Source organism: Heliangelus exortis, chromosome W, assembly GCF_036169615.1.
Source record: "Heliangelus exortis chromosome W, bHelExo1.hap1, whole genome shotgun sequence".
In the NCBI taxonomy this organism is placed as follows: domain Eukaryota; kingdom Metazoa; phylum Chordata; class Aves; order Apodiformes; family Trochilidae; genus Heliangelus; species Heliangelus exortis.
In genome coordinates this window covers 7,640,652-7,658,530 of record NC_092453.1, presented here as the reverse complement: position 1 = coordinate 7,658,530, position 17,879 = coordinate 7,640,652, and the positions used below count along the sequence as shown (strand labels likewise).

Below are 17,879 nucleotides of genomic sequence, written 5' to 3'. Positions count from 1 at the left end.
AACAGAATAGTGTAAATAACCTGAGGAATGTGAACTTTTTTCTCTGTGGGAAAAAATCCGCGGAGGCTCAAAGGACGACACGCAGTCACCAATATGGTTAAAGTGAAGTCATTTATTAACAGTGGACACTCGCTTTATATAGAGCCTTTGTTTATATAACGATATCTTGCAGGTGGCTATATCTTGGACACAAATTCTGTTCTCACAGAACTTCTGCTGGCTACCTCATTATCCTGTTATTCTTCTTTTCTACTGCCAGTTCCCTTATCTTTTTCCCATAGCTCATCTTTCAGTAACCTTGCAACTGGGTCTCAAGGCCCTTAGTTTACTCTAACTAAAGCTAAATAGTCAGGATTGCTCACATGTCTGTTTTCTTCCAGACAGTTTCCCAACATATCCCCCTTTTTGTTTTTGAGCAATCCTGACTTACTTCATCACGTGAGATAACATGCTAATAATACATTGCCATAAACAACATACTAATAATACGAAAGCATCAAAACCAATAATAACAAATATAATTGATAAACCTTGTCTAATTAAATCTCTAAGCTATCCCTATATCCTTAAGTGATTTAACCATTCATTTAACCGAGTATATGCAACAGTTAATTTTTCATGTTATCTTAATCAATCGTTTTTGGTTGTGAATTGACTCTGAATGATCAGATAAATTCATGCAAATACACTCCATCAAAGTCTTCACAAACATAACCTAAAAGCTAATAATAAAAAGTCAGTGGCAGCACGATATTGTAAAACTGCATGTCTGATACTATCAATATCTTTTAGCATCTGTGTTAAAATACCAGAAGTTAAGTTCATCTACTTAGCAGTGCAACAGAATAGCACAATCAACAATCAACACATAGACAAGGGATCCCATAATCAACATATAAACGATCACATGAATTACATTAACAAGAACCTATTATCAATACAATATGAAAAGCACATTTCACACTGCAATGGAAGGACTTAAATACCTTTTTAGTATGAGGAAGGTCTGGTGTCCACTGGTGCATAGAACCAAGAGGGTAGAGGAGGCTTATCCGACAAAAATTGGTCGGGGGGCCCCAAAAGCGTCCCCAGACCCCTCCTGGGTCATGGCACAGTGGAGTCCTAGTTTCCTCCATGGGTGCCAAATTGAGGCTCAAAAAGGCCTAATAAAATTGTTTAGAGACAGAATTCCAAGCCTTTAAACAGCAAAGGTACACTCCTTCCCCCCCCGCTTTTTTTTTTTTTTTTTTTTTTTTTTTTTTTTCTGCTGTGGTGTCTGCATCAGGGCTCATTTTTTGAGCAGCAGCAGTGTCTGTGGGGGTAGAGACAGCATCTGCAGCTGTAGCAGATACACTGGCGATGCTCACCAGCCATATCTGAGCTGTGCCCTTGTGTGAGGGGGGGCGAGAAGCGGCTGTGGAGGCAGGAGTGGGGGTGCTCCCTGTACCAGGAGCAGCTCTCACTATCCGCAGCAACTCTCGGCCTCCGAAAAGGCATACTCGTTCTCATAACTGTGGGTTTTTTTGTTTTTTTTGGTTTTTTTGTTTTTTTTCTTACTCCTCACCAATATATGAGAAAAATTAACAACCACTAGAAGATTCAAAAATGAAATGCTATTGCTACTAAAATCTGGTGGAGTCAGCCTGAAACAAAATGAAGTGGTACAATCTCCCAAACCAAAACTCAAGTGTAATTACCAAGTTTTTTTTGGTTTTTTTGTTTTTTTTATCTCTGTATGAAACACCAGTGCACCATGCACCACAATATAAATCAATATTGAGAACCATATTGCAATGATGGCCCTTAAGCAGCTTTATCTGCTTCTAGCATTTGCTCAGAAGCTTCTAACAATTGGGCTGCTGTAGCACCTTTTGGGAGTAGTCCTAATGCACATTTAGTTTTTTTCATTAGCATTGTCATATGCTGACATATAAAAAATTTTGTTTTCATCTCTTCTGTCACATTGGGATGTGATATTACCACTGAATATAAGTGATCCACAAATTTTGGATATGGCTCTGCTCCCTCGTTTAATATTTGTAAAAGAGGGGGTTGCTTGTGCAGGATCATGCACAGTTTGCAAAGCTTTATACGCCAATTCTTGTGAAAGTTGTAACACTTCAGTTTGAAACCATGCCTGCAAATCTGCACATACAAAAGGACTAGCACAGAGTAACATTTGTGCTTGCACTCCGTATAATGCATCGGTGTTCTGTCTAGGAATCGCAGCTGCATTTTCACACAGCATTTGCCATTTATGATGAAATTGCAGTTGTTGAGAAGGAGTTAACAGAGTATTAACGAGCATTTTTGTGTCATATGGCGTCAACAATTGAGCAGTAAAAAGATGTTGCAAAATAGATTGAGCAAATGACAATTTCAAACCATACTGCGTAATGGCAGCTTTGGCTTCTTTTATCATTTTCCAATCTAATGTGACCCATTGACCTCCTCCTCCTGGTCCCACAATCACTGGAAAAGCCATCGGACCCATATTGGGAACCATTTCTCCTTCAATTATAGCATTTTTAATAATTCCCTTCCATCTAGTTACTGGATACACACTTCCACACACACCCACCCCCCACTATCCCCCCCCCCCCTCCCCTCCCCTCCCCTCCCCATGTTGGATCTGGAAGAGGTGGAGCAGTGGGTGTTAAAGGGTTAAGGGAAGTAGGAGCAGGGATAGGGAACGGATCAGGGGATAAAAATGGATTAGTGCCCCTGGGTTGTTCAGGGTGTTCCCCGGAGCAAAAAACTAGGGTTTTTTCAGGGGTATACTCATCCTTGGTCTCCAGTTCTTTCAGTTTCTTCAGCAGTTCCCTGAGTTGCTTGTCTCCAAGTCCCAGTTCTTTCCTTGGTTGTTGCTCTATAGCAGGCACTGATGGTGTTGACAGGTGAAGCAGAGGATTAATTGATGGCAACTGTGGTCAAGAAGATAAATCAGGCATCGGAGGTGGAGAGGAAGCAGCGGTGGCAGAGTGGCCAGGAGCCGTGGCAGGCGGGCAGGAGGGGGGGGTCTGCATTCCAAGGTTCCTCACCTGTGTTCTCCGGCTTCTCTCCCTCTGGGTCCTCCGACGATTCTGGTGGTGTTTTCGGTCGCTTTTGGTTTTGCTTCTCAGTCCCATTTTTGCTTTTCATCCGACCCCCCAGGGTCAAATGGCACAGTTGGCTGAGCTTGAATCAGTATAGTCCCTTCAGGTGCTGGTGGGCGTATTTTAGGTGTCTCAAAAAACTGTTTAGAGGTCAAGTCCATATTTTGAGCATTCATCGGTATTGGTAGATCAGGTGTTAAGGCAGCAAACGCTGAGGCTGCTGCTCTTTCACTTTTCATTTCTTTTAAGGTTTCTCTAATCAATTTCCAGAGTGTCGCTAAGCATCGTGCCTCCTTATCTCCATCGCTAATTTTATTCCACAGGGAAGTACCTATGGCTTCCCAAGTAGGTAACTCAAAAACGGTACCCATTGAGGGGATCAAGTCTCTATCCGGTGCCCATTTCAGTAATTCACGTAAGGTCCTGCCTTCGTGTGATAAACCTCTCTTAGAGAGAATACATTGGAGGAGCTTAACTACTGCCTCTTCTTCTTTAGAGAGTGTAGACCCCATCTCCTCCCCAGCCACTCACCTTTTTCTTGGCAAGATTCTTCAATTCCGAGGTACCTCTTTCGTTCCGTAGCCGGGCACCAGCTACACAGACCGCCGGGGCAGCAGTCTCCTTTCGACTGGCTTCTCCGCTCCTGCCGCACCGTTCCTTCGGTCGGCTTTTTCGCTACCCTCTCATCCCAGCTGTCTTCATCGCTCCTGGAAGCAACAGCGAGAGGGTCCCTGTTCGGGCGCCAAATGTGGGAAAAAATTCGCGGAGGCTTAAAGGACGACACGCAGTCACCAATATGGTTAAAGTGAAGTCGTTTATTAACAGTGGACACTCGCTTTATATAGAGCCTTTGTTTATATAACGATATCTTGCAGGTGGCTATATGGACACAAATTCTGTTCTCACAGAACTTCTGCTGGCTTCCTCATTATCCTGTTATTTCTTCTTTTCTACTGCCAGTTCCCTTATCTTTTTCCCATAGCTCATCTTTCAGTAACCTTGCAACTGGGTCTCAAGGCCCTTAGTTTACTCTAACTAAAGCTAAATAGTCAGGATTGCTCACATGTCTGTTTTCTTCCAGACAGTTTCCCAACATTTCTCCTCTCTTAATTTTTTCCTCTCCGCATTCACAAGAAACTGGTTAGTTGGATGTTCTGATGCTAGGATGCTGGAAATGATGGTTTGGACTTAGATGGTAGAGAAGCCAAGCGGGTGGTACTGCTGGCTAGAAAAGTGGGAATCAATAGGGGCCTTGGGAAACCTGCACAGCCCCTCACTCTCTGGAGGTGAGTTCTGTTCAGTATGAAGGACAGGAATCCCTATAAGGACAATGTTGTGTACTGCCCAGGCAAGTGGACAACTATTGAGAGAGGTGTTAGGAATTTGAGGGAGATAACTGTGTGAGAGCTGATTTTTACTGACTTGGCCAATCCACAGGCAGTAGTAAATCCAGATGCACTCCAAGTTACCGAATCTACTTGGTGCAAGTGGGTTTTAAGTGCACCACCATCATGTGCCAATGTTTTAGCGTTATTTGGATGGAAAGATGACAAGGCACCAAGAAGGTTGGATGAGTTGAATACTCAGATGCAGTACTATCAAGACAATCTCTCTTCCTGCCCACAGGTCCGTGCCTCAGCTGTTGAACAATCATTTGATAAATCTGCGGAATTGTGCAATGAGGTATTACAGAAACTGTCAGATGGTGCTTCTTCCTCCGTACAGGCCAATGTTTTAGCTGTGGAAAGACCATCTGACAAATCCACAGAACTGTTCAGCAGAGTGTTGGACAAATTTTTTCCAGCTGGAGAATAGCTTGTGCTTCTAACTTGTACCAAAGGTTGTCTGAGCCAGTGAGACACAGTGTCTCCACAGTGGACAGTGATCCCCTGCCAAACCTGCTCAAGAGAAACAACACACACCATGAGGCACCCTGTGGTTTACTCTGTGACCTAGGAGAAAACACGAGAAAATGGGATGGAAAATCTACTTCATATTTATGCATACGTCATCTACAAGGTAAACAAACGTGAAGGGGGGGATCTTCCAGGAAAACTGCTGCTCTAGATTCCAGTGGGCATAGCCCTGGATGGTACAGATGGGCTTCCACAAACACATGAAGGCAAGTGCTACATGCTTACAGTGGTGGAAGGAACCACTGGATGGTGGGAAACATATTCCGTGCCCCATGCCACTGCTTGTAATACTATTCTGGGCCTTGAAAAGCAAGTCTTGTGGCAACATGGAATGCCAGAAAGAATTTAATAAGACAATGGGACTCATTTCAAAAACAGCCTCATAGATAACTGGGCTAAAGTCCATGGTATTCAGTGGATATATCACATCCCCTATCATGCACCAGCTTCCAGGAAAATTGAGTGATGCAAAGGACTGTTAAAAATGGCCCTGAAGGCAAGGGGTGGTGGAAGATTTAAAAAACTGGGATGAACATTTAGCAAAAACTACCTTGTTAGTTAACACCAGGGGATCCATCAGTCAAGATGGTCCTGTTCAGTCAGACCTTCTACAGACAGTAGAAGAAGATAAAGTCCCTGTGGTGCATGAAAGGAATCTGTTGGAGAAAACTGTGGTTTTCCTGCTTTGGGTAAAGGCAAACCCATTTGTGGGATTGCTTTCACTCACAGACCTAGACACACTTGGTGGGTGATGATGATGGAAGATGGGGAAGTGCAATGGGTACCTCAAGAAAATATAACCTTAAATGAGAAAACTCAAACCTAAGACGTAAGTGGTTAATTACTGCATAATACTAACAGTGTTCAATAAGTGTTTTTCAGGATAACAGTGGTGATGAAAACTGGAGCTAGCTTCATTGAATGGTGTCCAGTAACTGTCTAGGCTGACACCTTCTAATCTGAATCCCATGGGCTCAAACTGTGAAAAACTTCATATCACTTCTGTCCTGAGAGAATACTGTGGTGGATATAACACACAGTTTGGGACTAAATGAAATCAATAAACTCTTTAGAGCAGCAGCATATGGCCTATAAGAATATTTGTGTATTTACATGTGTATATATACTAAGGGACGGGAAGAGTAGCAGTGATTTGAGTGTGATGTAAATGGCATCAATAAGGGGTGGAATGCTGTCCTGCTTTCTTCTGGGACAAAATTAAAATAATTTTTCTGTTCAAAGAAACTGTTGTTTGAGAGGCTGCAGAGTCCAATTCTGTGAGAACAAAAGAGATAAGATGCTCCGGTTTACAGGTTTCTGTAGTGACCAAGGTCGATGGTATTTTTGAACCATACAGGTGCAAGGAGGTAGAAGGGGCAAAGCCCAGGGCAGGGGACCCAAGCTGGCCAAGCCAAGTATTCCATACCATAAACGTCCCCCTCCTTTGTCCTGGTTTTAGACAGTGACAAATGCTCTCTGTTATTCCCCACTACCCTCCCAGGAGAAGATGAAGAAGGGAATAAGGGAGAGAGACTTTAATTCTGGAAAAAAAAACTTAGGGAGGTTTAATGAGACAGTAATAGCAAATTACAAATGCACATACAAATATGTACATATGGAGTTTGCCCTCCTCAGTTAGTAATTACTTCCCAACCAGAAAAGTCCTACACTGGAGTGGGCAGCAGATCAGGGTACCCAAGTCCAGAGGCTCAGTAACAGTTCACAACAATCTTAGACCAAAAAAACCTAGTTCTACTTCAAAAGATAGAAGGAGACCTGTCTTAGTAAGCAACGCTCTTCTCCAGTGATGAAACAAGGAGGTCCAAGAGGAGGGCCTAAAAACACCTACAACACAAGGCAAAGAAACACAGAGAATGCTCTCTTGGAAGCCAATTTCTACTGAGCACCATGGGAAGGAATACTGTGATTGGTTCATTTAGGCCACCTGACCCATCCTCTCCTCCCATAGGCTCAGCTGCTCCCCATTATAACTGCCACATCAATAGCCTGGCAGGTGCTTGGGTATGGGTGTGGGCGGGGGTCATGCAGATTTTTTTCTGGCTGCTTTCCTGAGAGGGTCCCATCTGTTTTGTCAGTCCTCACATGCCTGAGGCCTACTCCTCCACTTGCTGTGACCACCATCTTCTTCCTGGAGCTGTCATGCTTGTAATATTGGGCATTCAGCCTGCACTGCTTGAAGTGCACAGCTCATGACTAATACCTGGAGCTGAGTAGAACTTTGAATCCTATATTAGCATTGGGGTTAATATTAGTTCATTATTATTACTCTATTAAATCTGTTTTCATTTCAACTGACAGGTCTCCTTTCCTTTTCCTGATTTTTCCCTTTTTGGGTGGGATGAGATGATAGAGGAACTGTTCAAACTGCAACAGAAGGATAGACACAATGATATCATTACCCTTTCTGCCTTCAATTTTGTGATTCAATTAATGGCATCTGTGCCAGAAGGTATAGATAACATTTCCAGAACTGAAATGGCAACCATTCCAAGTACAAATGTGTTGGGGGTTATGAAGGCACAAACTCCACTTATGGTTAATCAACATAGTTTATTGTGCAGAATTCTAATTAGAAAAAGACTAAGGGCAACTAAGCCCAGAGAGACTAAGCCAGACACTGAGCCCCGTATCGTGAGTTTGCTGCATTTATAGACACCTGATAACTACTGAGTGATTTAACTACTGAGACTCATTTGTTACATACTTAAAAATACTTTGTTCTAACACAATAATCTTAACTAAACCATTCCTACAGCTGGCACGTGGCTCAAGATCATAACACTCTTGAGAAGCCAAACTCCTCCAAGCATTCCCAGGCTGTACTGTGCACCTCTATCTCATGTAGCTGCATCTGTTCTCATGGTGTTCTCCCACACAAATGTTGCTGAAGCCTTGCTTCTGCATGCATATTAACACAGTCTAATGCATTGGATCCCATTTCAAGATGGCATCTCCATGAATTTTGAAACAGAGAAAGACCCTGACAGGGTTAACTCCTGGCGGGATAAATTCCTGTAACTTTCCACTAAAGCAGTGTGAACATCTTCTGTCTTGTAAGTACAGATCTTGCTTTTAAAAAACAAGACACTGCCAAGGCCAACTAGGCAGCGAGGGGATTAACTTCTGTAAAGCGTAGGTCTTGTTCTCAAAACAAGGCACTGCCAAGGCTAGCTAGGCACCGGGGGAGTGCGAACACCTGCACGGAGCCAGGATGAGGCAGCCACAACCAGCAGATAAGGGAGAAATTATCGCAAGGGTCCAATTTCGCTCTGTAACAAGAGGATGAAGTCATCGAAAACAGGAGAGATAAAGAGTTCAAGTTTCGAGAAAGATTTCTTACTTCATCCAAAGACCCCCCGACATCTCCGCCCAGACTCTGCCTGACTCTGCCCAGACTCCGCCTGTCATGAATATTATAATTCTATGTTGCAAACTTATGAATATGTATGTAGCCTCCCCTATAAATACCCTAACCCTTTCCCTTGGGGGGCGGAACTCTTTGTCCAGGGCGAGCTGGGAGTTCCCCGGATCCGAAAATAAATAACTTTGCTGTTTAAAGGATCAAAACTCTGTCTCTAAACAGTTTTGCTTGGCCTTTTGGGCTTCAGTTTCACCCCAAGTCTAAATGCATCGGCAATGCCTGGTACATCCAAGGGTAATATTTCTTGAGACAACCCCTGTGGCGGAACTATAAAGATGCAGACATACATTTTTCGTAGGCAATGGCCACTTTATTTATAGCAGGCTTGGTTTTTATCTCTTTCTTCTGTACATGTGCATATACACACATTTCACTGGTTTTGTGCCCCTGTCCATCCATACAAGTCTGCCCTCCAGCCAATGAAAAAGAGAAAGATCCTGACAGGATTAACTCCTGTAAGGAGAGGAGATCAGGCCAAGCTGTTTGTGTGAATTTACTTTATGTAGAATTAAAACTTGTAATATATGTTAATGAATTTGTATTCATAACCAGTAAAATTCAGGGTTAAACTGAGAAAGAAGTGAACAAAGCAGCTGAGACATGTCATTTTCCACTAGAACAATGTAACCAAATACAAGGCCCTAACGGGATTAACTTCTGTCTCAGAGATAATTAAAAGTGTAAGTCTTGTTCTTAAAACAAGACACTGCCAAGGCCATTTAGGCGCCAGATGGGCACCAAAGAATGTGAACATCTGCACAAGAAGAACATAAAGATGTCACCACCAACAGATAAAAAGAAAGTTATGGCTAGGGTCTGATATTGCCTTGTAACAATATAATGAAGTCAGCAAGAATTGAGAATGTAACGATGTTGTAACCTCCCCTTTTACTGTATAAATACCTGATGTGAACACTTTAAAAATACAAAAATATGTCTCTTGAATCAATCTTTTTTTTCTTTCTTTCTCCCTGCTATGTTACAACATTTTGTCAATTAACATATGTTTACCTCACCATATGCCTGACATACACCTAAAAGATAAGAATGCTTATCAGGTCGTCTCCTGGTGCATGATGGAGACAATGAAGGTAGCAGGACACCCAAAAAGACTAAAAGATAAGGATGACTCATCTCCGGGAAGTCGGGAAATCTGTATGTATCAGGGACTTATGCAAAAAAGGGACCCCTTTTCTTTTCCTGTATAAAAATTGCCCCAGAAGAACCGAAAAGCAGCAGCTCAGAGCAGCCAGTAGCTCGGAGGAGCCAGCAGCTCAGAAGGACACGTGGAAGCCAGCTCCTGTGACTACAAACTCCAGCCAGCTCGGCGCAAAAAGGCGGCAAGCAGCTCTGAAGGCCCAAGCGGAAAGCGGCGAGGCGGCTTTCTTCTAGACCCCCCCTCTCTCGGCACTTCGGCTTCAGCTCCGGGACAGAGAAGCGGCAGGAGCGACAGACCCTACGCACCCGACCACAGCCAGAGGCCGAGGCCGGCGGACGGTGATAACATCTTAATTACCCTCCTTCTTTTCTCTTCTTAACGACTCTTCTCTCCAAAGTAACTAATTGTATAAATCCTAAATAAATCCTTTTAACTTGTTTAAATCTTAAAGCCTGGTTATTTTTGTAAATTCACGCGTCGCCTGTGAGTAGTGGCTGAAATTTCCTCGCATACAAAGTATAAATAATAACTCGGATCGTAACAATACCCTAACCCTTTCCCTTAACCCTTGGAACTCTTTGTCCAGCGAGAGCTGGGAGTTCCCCGGATCCGCAAATAAATACCTTTTACTGTTTAAAGGCTTAAAACTCTGTCTCTAAACAGTTTTATTAGGCCTTTTTGGGCTTCACCAGTGGCCAACATCCCTCTTCATATCCTGAGCCTGAAACCCCCACTTTTCATCCAAGATTTTCAATTATTCTGCTATAACTAGAGAGAATTCCTAATTCCCAGCAAACTCAACACAAACATGAAAGTTGAGCTTGGTTCTTCATGTGGAGACTCTTAGTTACAGAGTCTGAGTATGACTGGATCCATTGTCTCTCTGAGACTACTGCCTCAGGAAAAAGGGGAAGGCATCTTGGGATGAGCACAGGGATACAGTTAGGTCATACAGTGAAAAAAATAGGAAGGCAAAAGCCCAGCTGGAGCTCAATCTGGTCACTGCCTTAAAGGAAAACAAAAAAAGTTACTACAAATACATCAATAACAAAAAGACAGCCAGGGAGAATCTCCATCCCTTATTAGATTCAGACGGAAACGTTGCAACCAAGGATGAGGAAAAGTCTGAAATACTCAATGCCTTCTTTGCCTCCATCTTCATTAGTCAGACCAGCCACCCCCAGGGTATTCAGCCCCCTGAGCTGGAAGATGAGGACAGAGCAGCACAACCCTCCATAATCCACAAGGAAGCAGTTAAGGACCTGCCACAGCACCTGGACACCCACAAGTCTATGGGGCCGGGTGGGATCCACCCAAGAGTATTGAGGGAGCTGGCAGAGGAGCTCACCAAGCTCTTGGTTAACAGGGGAGGTCCCAGGTGACTGGAGGCTTGCCAATGTGACACCCATCTACAAGAAGGGCCAGAAGGAGGATCCGGGGAGCTCCAGGCCTGTCAGCCTGACCTCGGTTCCTAGAAAAATTACAGAGGTTCATCTTGAGTGCACTCACACGGCAAGTGCAGGACAGCCAGGGGATCAGGCCCAGCCAGCATGAGTTCAGGAAAGGCAGGTCCTGCTTGACCAACCTGGTCTCGTTCTATGACCAGGTGACCTGTCTAGTGGACAAAGGAAGGCTGTGGACGTTGTCAACCTGGACTTCAGTAAAGCCCTTGACACCGTCTCCCACAGCATTCTCCTAGAAAAACTGGCGGCTCACAGCATAGACACATGCTCTTTGTTGGGTTAAAAACTGGCTGCATGGCCGGGCCCAGAGAGCTGTAGTCAGTGGAGTTAAATCCAGTTGCTGGCCAGTCACCAGTGGTGTTCCCTGGGGCTCAGTCCTGTTCAATATCTTCATTAATAACCTAGATGAGGGGATTCAGTGCTTCCTCAGTAAGTTTGCAGACAACACCAAGTTGGGTGGGAGTGTTGTTGATCTGCTTGAGGGTAGGAAGGCTCTGCAGAGGGACCTGGACAGGCTGGACCAGTGGGCCGAGGTCAATTGTATGAAGTTCAACAAGCCAAGTGCCAGGTCCTGTACTTGGGTCACAACAAGCCCAGGCAATGCTCCAGGCCTGGGCAACAGTGGCTGGAAAGGCGCCTGGCGGAAAAGGACCTGGGCATGTTGGTTGACAGCGGGCTGCATATGAGACAGCAGTGGGCCCAGGTGGCCATGAAGGCCGCCAGCATCCTGGCTTGTATCAGCACTGGTGTGGTCAGCAGAAGGGAAGTGATGGTGCCCCTGTGTTTGGCACCGGTGAGGCCGCACCTCAAGTGCCGTGTTCAGTTCCGGGCCCCTCACTAAAAGAAAGACATGGAGCTGCTGGAGCAAGTTCAGAGAAAGGCAACCAAGCTGAGGAGGGGTCTGGAGAGGAGAATGAGAGGAGACCTTATCGCTCTCTACAACTCCCTGAAAGGAGGTTGTAGGGAGGTGGGTGCTGGCCTCTTCTCCCAAGCAAATAACGATAGGACTAGAGGAAATGGCCTGAACTTGCACCAGGGGAGGTTTAGACCAGATCTGAGGAAGAATTTCTTTACTGAGAGAGTAGTTAGGCATTGGAATGGGCTGCCCAGGGAGGTGGTGGAGGTATTTAAAAACCGTGTGGATGAGGCACTTCAGGACATGCTCTAGTGGGCATGGTGATACAGATATTAATAATTTTTTTTTTTTTTTTTTTTTTTTTTTTTTTTTAACTGAGGGGGGGGATGTTGACAGTTGGACATGGTGACCCTAGAGGTCTTTTCCAACCGTGACAATTCTGTGATTCTGTAAAAGGGAATGGGGGGACAGGGAAACAACCACAACAACAAAAAAACAACACAAAGATGCAAAAACACAAGTGACAAAACGGAAGCAATGACAGAAACACCTGGCACAGACAGATAGACAAAAGGGCAGCATAGAGATGACCAAGACATTGATGTTTAAACCTGAACGACTACTTAGCTGTGCTGCCAGACAACAAGAACGCAGAGAAGTGTGACTCGATGCAGTCAAGCAATACGAAAGGGACATTGTCATCAAGAGATGAGAAAAAATAACCCCTACCAAGAGTGACTCACGAGGAGCTGCTGAGAAGTTGCGGTGTTTTTTTAATTATTATTTCCGTGTACCTTCTATTCGTGTTTTCCCTGAAGCTTATATCTACATTCATTTTCTTCTGAAAGAGCTCTGACAGGTCAAGCTGGAATCATCCAACTATTAACGGTACCTGGAACAATTTGCTCAGTAATAACTCAAGCCAATTTAACTATTTGTCAAGAACTGGTCTCTTGTTGCTCTATCCATCATTTTGGGGTGCAAGTATGTCTAGAATCCAAACCACATGAATCCCCTGAAGTAACTCTCACCTACGATTCAGATAAATTAGAAATGCGCTTATTACGGGTCAGAGGAAACCAAAATGCCTCAAGTTATCAACCGCAGTCAATTCAGCACATCTATGATTTTCAGAGGAGAGACCTGATCTTGCAACTTCCATTTTGCCTGCTAATACACATTGTGTAGTCCAAGTACACAGAACTGAGGATGCATCCATTCACTCTGAAAACTACAAAGACAAAAAAGCCCCACAACTTCTTTTAAAAGAAGGTGTCTTTTTCTGCTGCCTATATAACCAACATTAGGATTCTGTATATGGCCTTAACAAAATATACAACAAAAATAGAAGTTGCCTGCCGCTAAAATAAAACAAAAGTTAAGATACTCATATCAGAGCTTCCCACCTATGTAAGCATTCAATTATTGCTACACAATTAAGATCTCTTACATAGACTGACAGTAAAAACCTGATCACAGAAATTTACTACGGTACAAAATAGATCCCATTTTCATTTACTGCAGTCTCCAAATAGATTAAATCACCCCAAAATCTGCAGCAACTGCTTCTGCTTCGTACCTCTAACAGCTCTGCAAACAATCAGCACAGTCAGCTGCAGAGAGATACTCCTCTTGCATAAAGCACAATGATGTTGAGCCACTAATACCAGCTCTTTGGATAAAGCTGCTGTAAAACTACATTTGACATGTTGCAAACACATCTCCTGCAGGAAAAAAAATGGAGGGAAAAGGGGAAAAGGAAAGCATCACTTCCACTTGTCTTAACAGAAAAAAAAAGTTTTAAGTATATCTATAGTAATTCCTTTCAAGTGCTACTATAATCTAGGAGATAAGGTACATTAAGGTTCATATTCTATTTTTAGCAACAAGAACAAACCAGACCCTCCTTGAAGCAAACGCCAGTATGAGTTTCCATTCAATTTTCAATGGGCACTGGTGAAAACAAATCTAATGGCATGCATGTAACAGTCACTAGTAGGAAGTAAGGTATTTAAAGATCATCTAAACAAAAAAGCAGGAAACCCCCCATGACTTTACATCTTTTCTTTGCTTTTCAAGATGTAGCTAAAAGCTACATCACTACCCTGGTTCGAGAGAACCGGGATAAAAATTTCCTCTAACCATACTGACCTGAGACTGCCCTGAACCCCACCAGCAGCCAGTTGCTGTGGCAGTTACAATAGGGGGAGCAGCTGTGCTCCCCTATGGGAAGGAGAGGATGGGCCAGGTGACTGACCCAAATGAAACAATCACATTATTCCTTCCCATGGTGCTCAGTATAAAATGGCTCCCAAGAACCCTCTGCTGGCCTCTATGGTGCTGGCAGGATTGGGGTTTGCTTGTTTGTCATACCTCCCCATGTTGCTCCTGCATCCCATTCTCTCCCAGGAGGGATTGTTCATCAAGACAGACTGCCATCCCCTGCCTCCCTGAGTGGGACTGGCTCAGCCACTCCAAGGCTGTTGTGGACCATCACTGGGACCCTAGACTTGGGCACCCCCATCTGTTGCTGAGTCCAGTCGGGGAAGTAATTGCCAACTGAGGAGCGTGGGTTCCATATTTACATGTTTGTATAGATTTGTAATTCACCATCATAATTATTTTTACTACTTTATTAAACCCATTCTGTAGTTAGGTAGGGTCTGGCGGTCGGAAGATATCGCACTGTGCGGGAAGACAGGGCCCCTTCTCTTATCAGTGGTTAGATAGTGATGTAAGCGGACAGGAATGAGACTGTGAACCTAAGATATATAAGGCTGTATCACCTGCGAATAAATGCCATTTTGCTTTTTCCACCACATCGGTGTCTGTAAGCATGATGGACAGAGTTCACTGTTCAAGAACCAGGTCGCCACGCCTGCGATAGGCGACAAGTGGTGCCGAAACCCGGGAACTCGTCTGGAATAGAGTGAACGGTGGCTGGAGCTGCAGGACCAGCTCGGCAGGGGAGGTCAGGGAAGAAAAGGACGTTCCCGACCAGGACCAACAAGGAGGATGGAAGCCCTTGTTAAGGTCGTATCCCAAATACATAAGCAGTGGGGGATTGATTGTAAACCCAAAGATTTTACTCCCGCAGTTGCGAGGCTTTTACAAATTGGGGTCATTGACCAGCCGGTGGATATTCTCCACCCAGAGGTGTGGGATAGATGCACTAAAGCGTTAGCCGAGGAGACGAAGTCCTCGGGTTGCAGGAAAAACCTTAAATCCTGGGGGAAAGTCGAACAGGCTCTGCAGAGGGCCATGCAAGAGCAGGAGACCTGGAAGGCAGCAAGGGACTGTTTGTTGGCCATCCCGAAACTGGGAGTCGGGGCAGCCACGCAGACCCCGTGCCCCCCAGACAATGGCAACTCTGCAGAGCCTAAAGACTCGCGGGAAGGCGATATGCCCCCCAAATCCCCGTTCCGCTGCCCCGAATCCCCGAATCCCGCCCCCCTTACGGAGGAACAGAATCAAGCGAAATCCTTCTGGGAAGGGCTAACCGAGGAGGCCAGGAGCGCCGCGGGGCAATCAGAGTCTGAGAATGCCTGGGTTAGACCGCCCCCTTATGCGCCTCAAAATGGCGCCGAGCGGCAAGGGGGAGGGCCGGGCGAGGATGCCCCTGGCGGGAACAAAGAAGAAGCGGCAGAGCCAACATGCGCATGCCTAAGGAAGGGGGAGGAGAACGAGAAGGAGAAAGAGGCGGTGGGGGCGGCTGGGAAGAGGAGGGGAGCGCGAGTGAGGGGGAGAGAACCGATCAGAGCGGCCATCTGAAAAAATGCTCTTATAGGGCAAGCACCCCCGCGAGTGGAAGGCGGGGCGAGCCAAGAGGGGGGGAACCGCCCGCCCGCCCGCCCGGGAAGTGGGCGGGGCCGGAGCCCGCCCGCCCGCAAGGGAAGGGAGCGGGGCCGGAGCTCGGCAAAAAAAATACCGAAGCCCGGAAGTAACCAGCCAGTCGAGTTCCGATCCCGGATCAGACACTAGCTGGGACGAGTCGCCTGCAAGCGATTCAAATTCAGAGGAGGAAGAAACGAGGGCAGATAGGGTTAAAAACAAATATATTCTCGTCCGCAATATAGAGGGACCACAAATAAAAAAGCTTCCCCTCACGGACTGGAGGGAAATAAAGAATGCATGCGCCGATTGGGTCCCAGCCGCGCTAGCATTCCCGGTCCGGGTGGCGGGCGGGGGACACAGGGTCTATTCGCCAGTAAACCCTAGAGATGTACAAGCGATTGTTAAAGCAATTGCGGACAAAGGGCTTAATTCTGCTATGGTCTCCACCCTCATAGATGGGGTTTTGGGGGGAGATGACATGCTCCCGTTCGATATAAAATACACTTGCAGATTAATTTTTGATGGGGCAGGGATGATTGTTTTTAAACAAGATTGGGAGGACAACTGCGCAAAGCAACTAGCCCAAATAACTGGGGCGGATCACCTGCTACATGGCTCTAGCCTGCAGCGACTGATGGGTACAGACCCAGCCATGGTTACCCCTCAGGCACAAGCCCTAGGCCTGCGGGCCCACGAAGTTATGACAACTACTCGTGCAGCTAGAGAAGCTATTCGCACAGCCTCTGCAGTTATCGCCAAGCCATCGCCATGGTGCACAATAAAACAAGAAGTTAAGAGCAACGCAGCGGTCGGTCCCAATATTGTAATTAAAAACGATAATCAGCAAAGAAAAGATAGTTTGCCAACCCCCACCCCCATTCCAACCAGTCCCCTGTCAGCTAAGCAGATAGTTCCCTCAAGAAAACCAATCGTGGATCCCCACCACATGCCCGGCAAGCCATTTTTTAGCGTGCTAGAAGCCACCTTTCGATCGCTAAATAACTCCAACCCGACTCTCACGAATTCTTGTTGGTTATGCTATGATGTGTATCCTCCCTTTTATGAGGGCATTGCCCTCAACGCTTCTTTTACCTATTCATCAGATGATAGTCCAACCCAATGCAGGTGGAACACGCCGCAAAGAGGAATTAGCCTGAACCAAGTCAGGGGCAAAGGGGTGTGTTTTGGTAATACCACCCTGGTAAACTGGGACAGTGCTGTCTGTGCAGAAAGCGTTGTGATTGTCAAACCCCATAAGTGGGCAATTCCATCCGCGCCCGGAATGTGGATTTGCCATCAATTGGGAGTAACCCCCTGTGTGTCCCTTAAACTTTTTAATCACGCTACTGACTTTTGTGTGCAGATTTTGATTGTTCCCAGGGTCTTATACCATCCAGAAGAAGAGATGTACTATCAATGGGAAAAAACAGACATCGGTCTACAAAAAAGAGAGGTGCTGACAGCCGTAACGATAGCGACACTGCGGCCACGGGAGTGGCCTCCCTGGCGACCCAGCAGCGAGGCCTGTCTCAACTACAAGCCGCCATCGATGAAGACCTAGAGAAAATCAAGAAATCTATGACCTTTCTGGAGCAATCTGTCTCCTCGCTTTCTGAGGTTGTTTTACAAAACAGGCGAGGACTGGACCTCCTGTTTTTGCATCAAGGAGGCCTCTGTGCCGCCTTGAAAGAGGAGTGTTGCTTTTATGCTGATCACACCGGAGTAGTTAGAGACTCGATGGCAAAACTGAGAGAAAGATTAGCTCAACGAAAAAGAGAAAGGGAAGCCCAACAAGGATGGTTTGAATCATGGTTCAACCAATCACTGTGGTTGACCACCCTGATATCTACCTTGATAGGTCCGATCGCAATGATCATGATGACATTGATTTTTGGACCCTGCATTCTGAATAGAATCGTGTCATTTGTTAAAAGCCGGCTAGAGAGGGTTAATATTATGTTTCTAGAACACCGGCAACTGTTTTAAGAATATACTTACAGTATCAGTTATTATTAGTATTAGTTATTAGTGTTACCTCCAGTAGTCCCCAAGCTACCTCGAATTCTACCCCGTTATTACTAACTTACCCTACCTTCCACCTGTCCACAGTGCCT

At 45.4% G+C, this 17,879-nt stretch overlaps 1 long non-coding RNA gene across 1 annotated transcript; it reads right to left on the bottom strand.

Moving 5' to 3' along the window:
* Positions 1 to 8,933: 8,933 nt before the first annotated feature.
* LOC139789129 (uncharacterized) lies at positions 8,934 to 10,239 on the bottom strand. The gene is made up of 2 exons (XR_011723048.1): positions 10,160 to 10,239; positions 8,934 to 9,356 (listed from the first exon to the last, which is right to left on the bottom strand). It is a non-coding gene; the product is annotated as an uncharacterized lncRNA (long non-coding RNA).
* Positions 10,240 to 17,879: the final 7,640 nt, after the last annotated feature.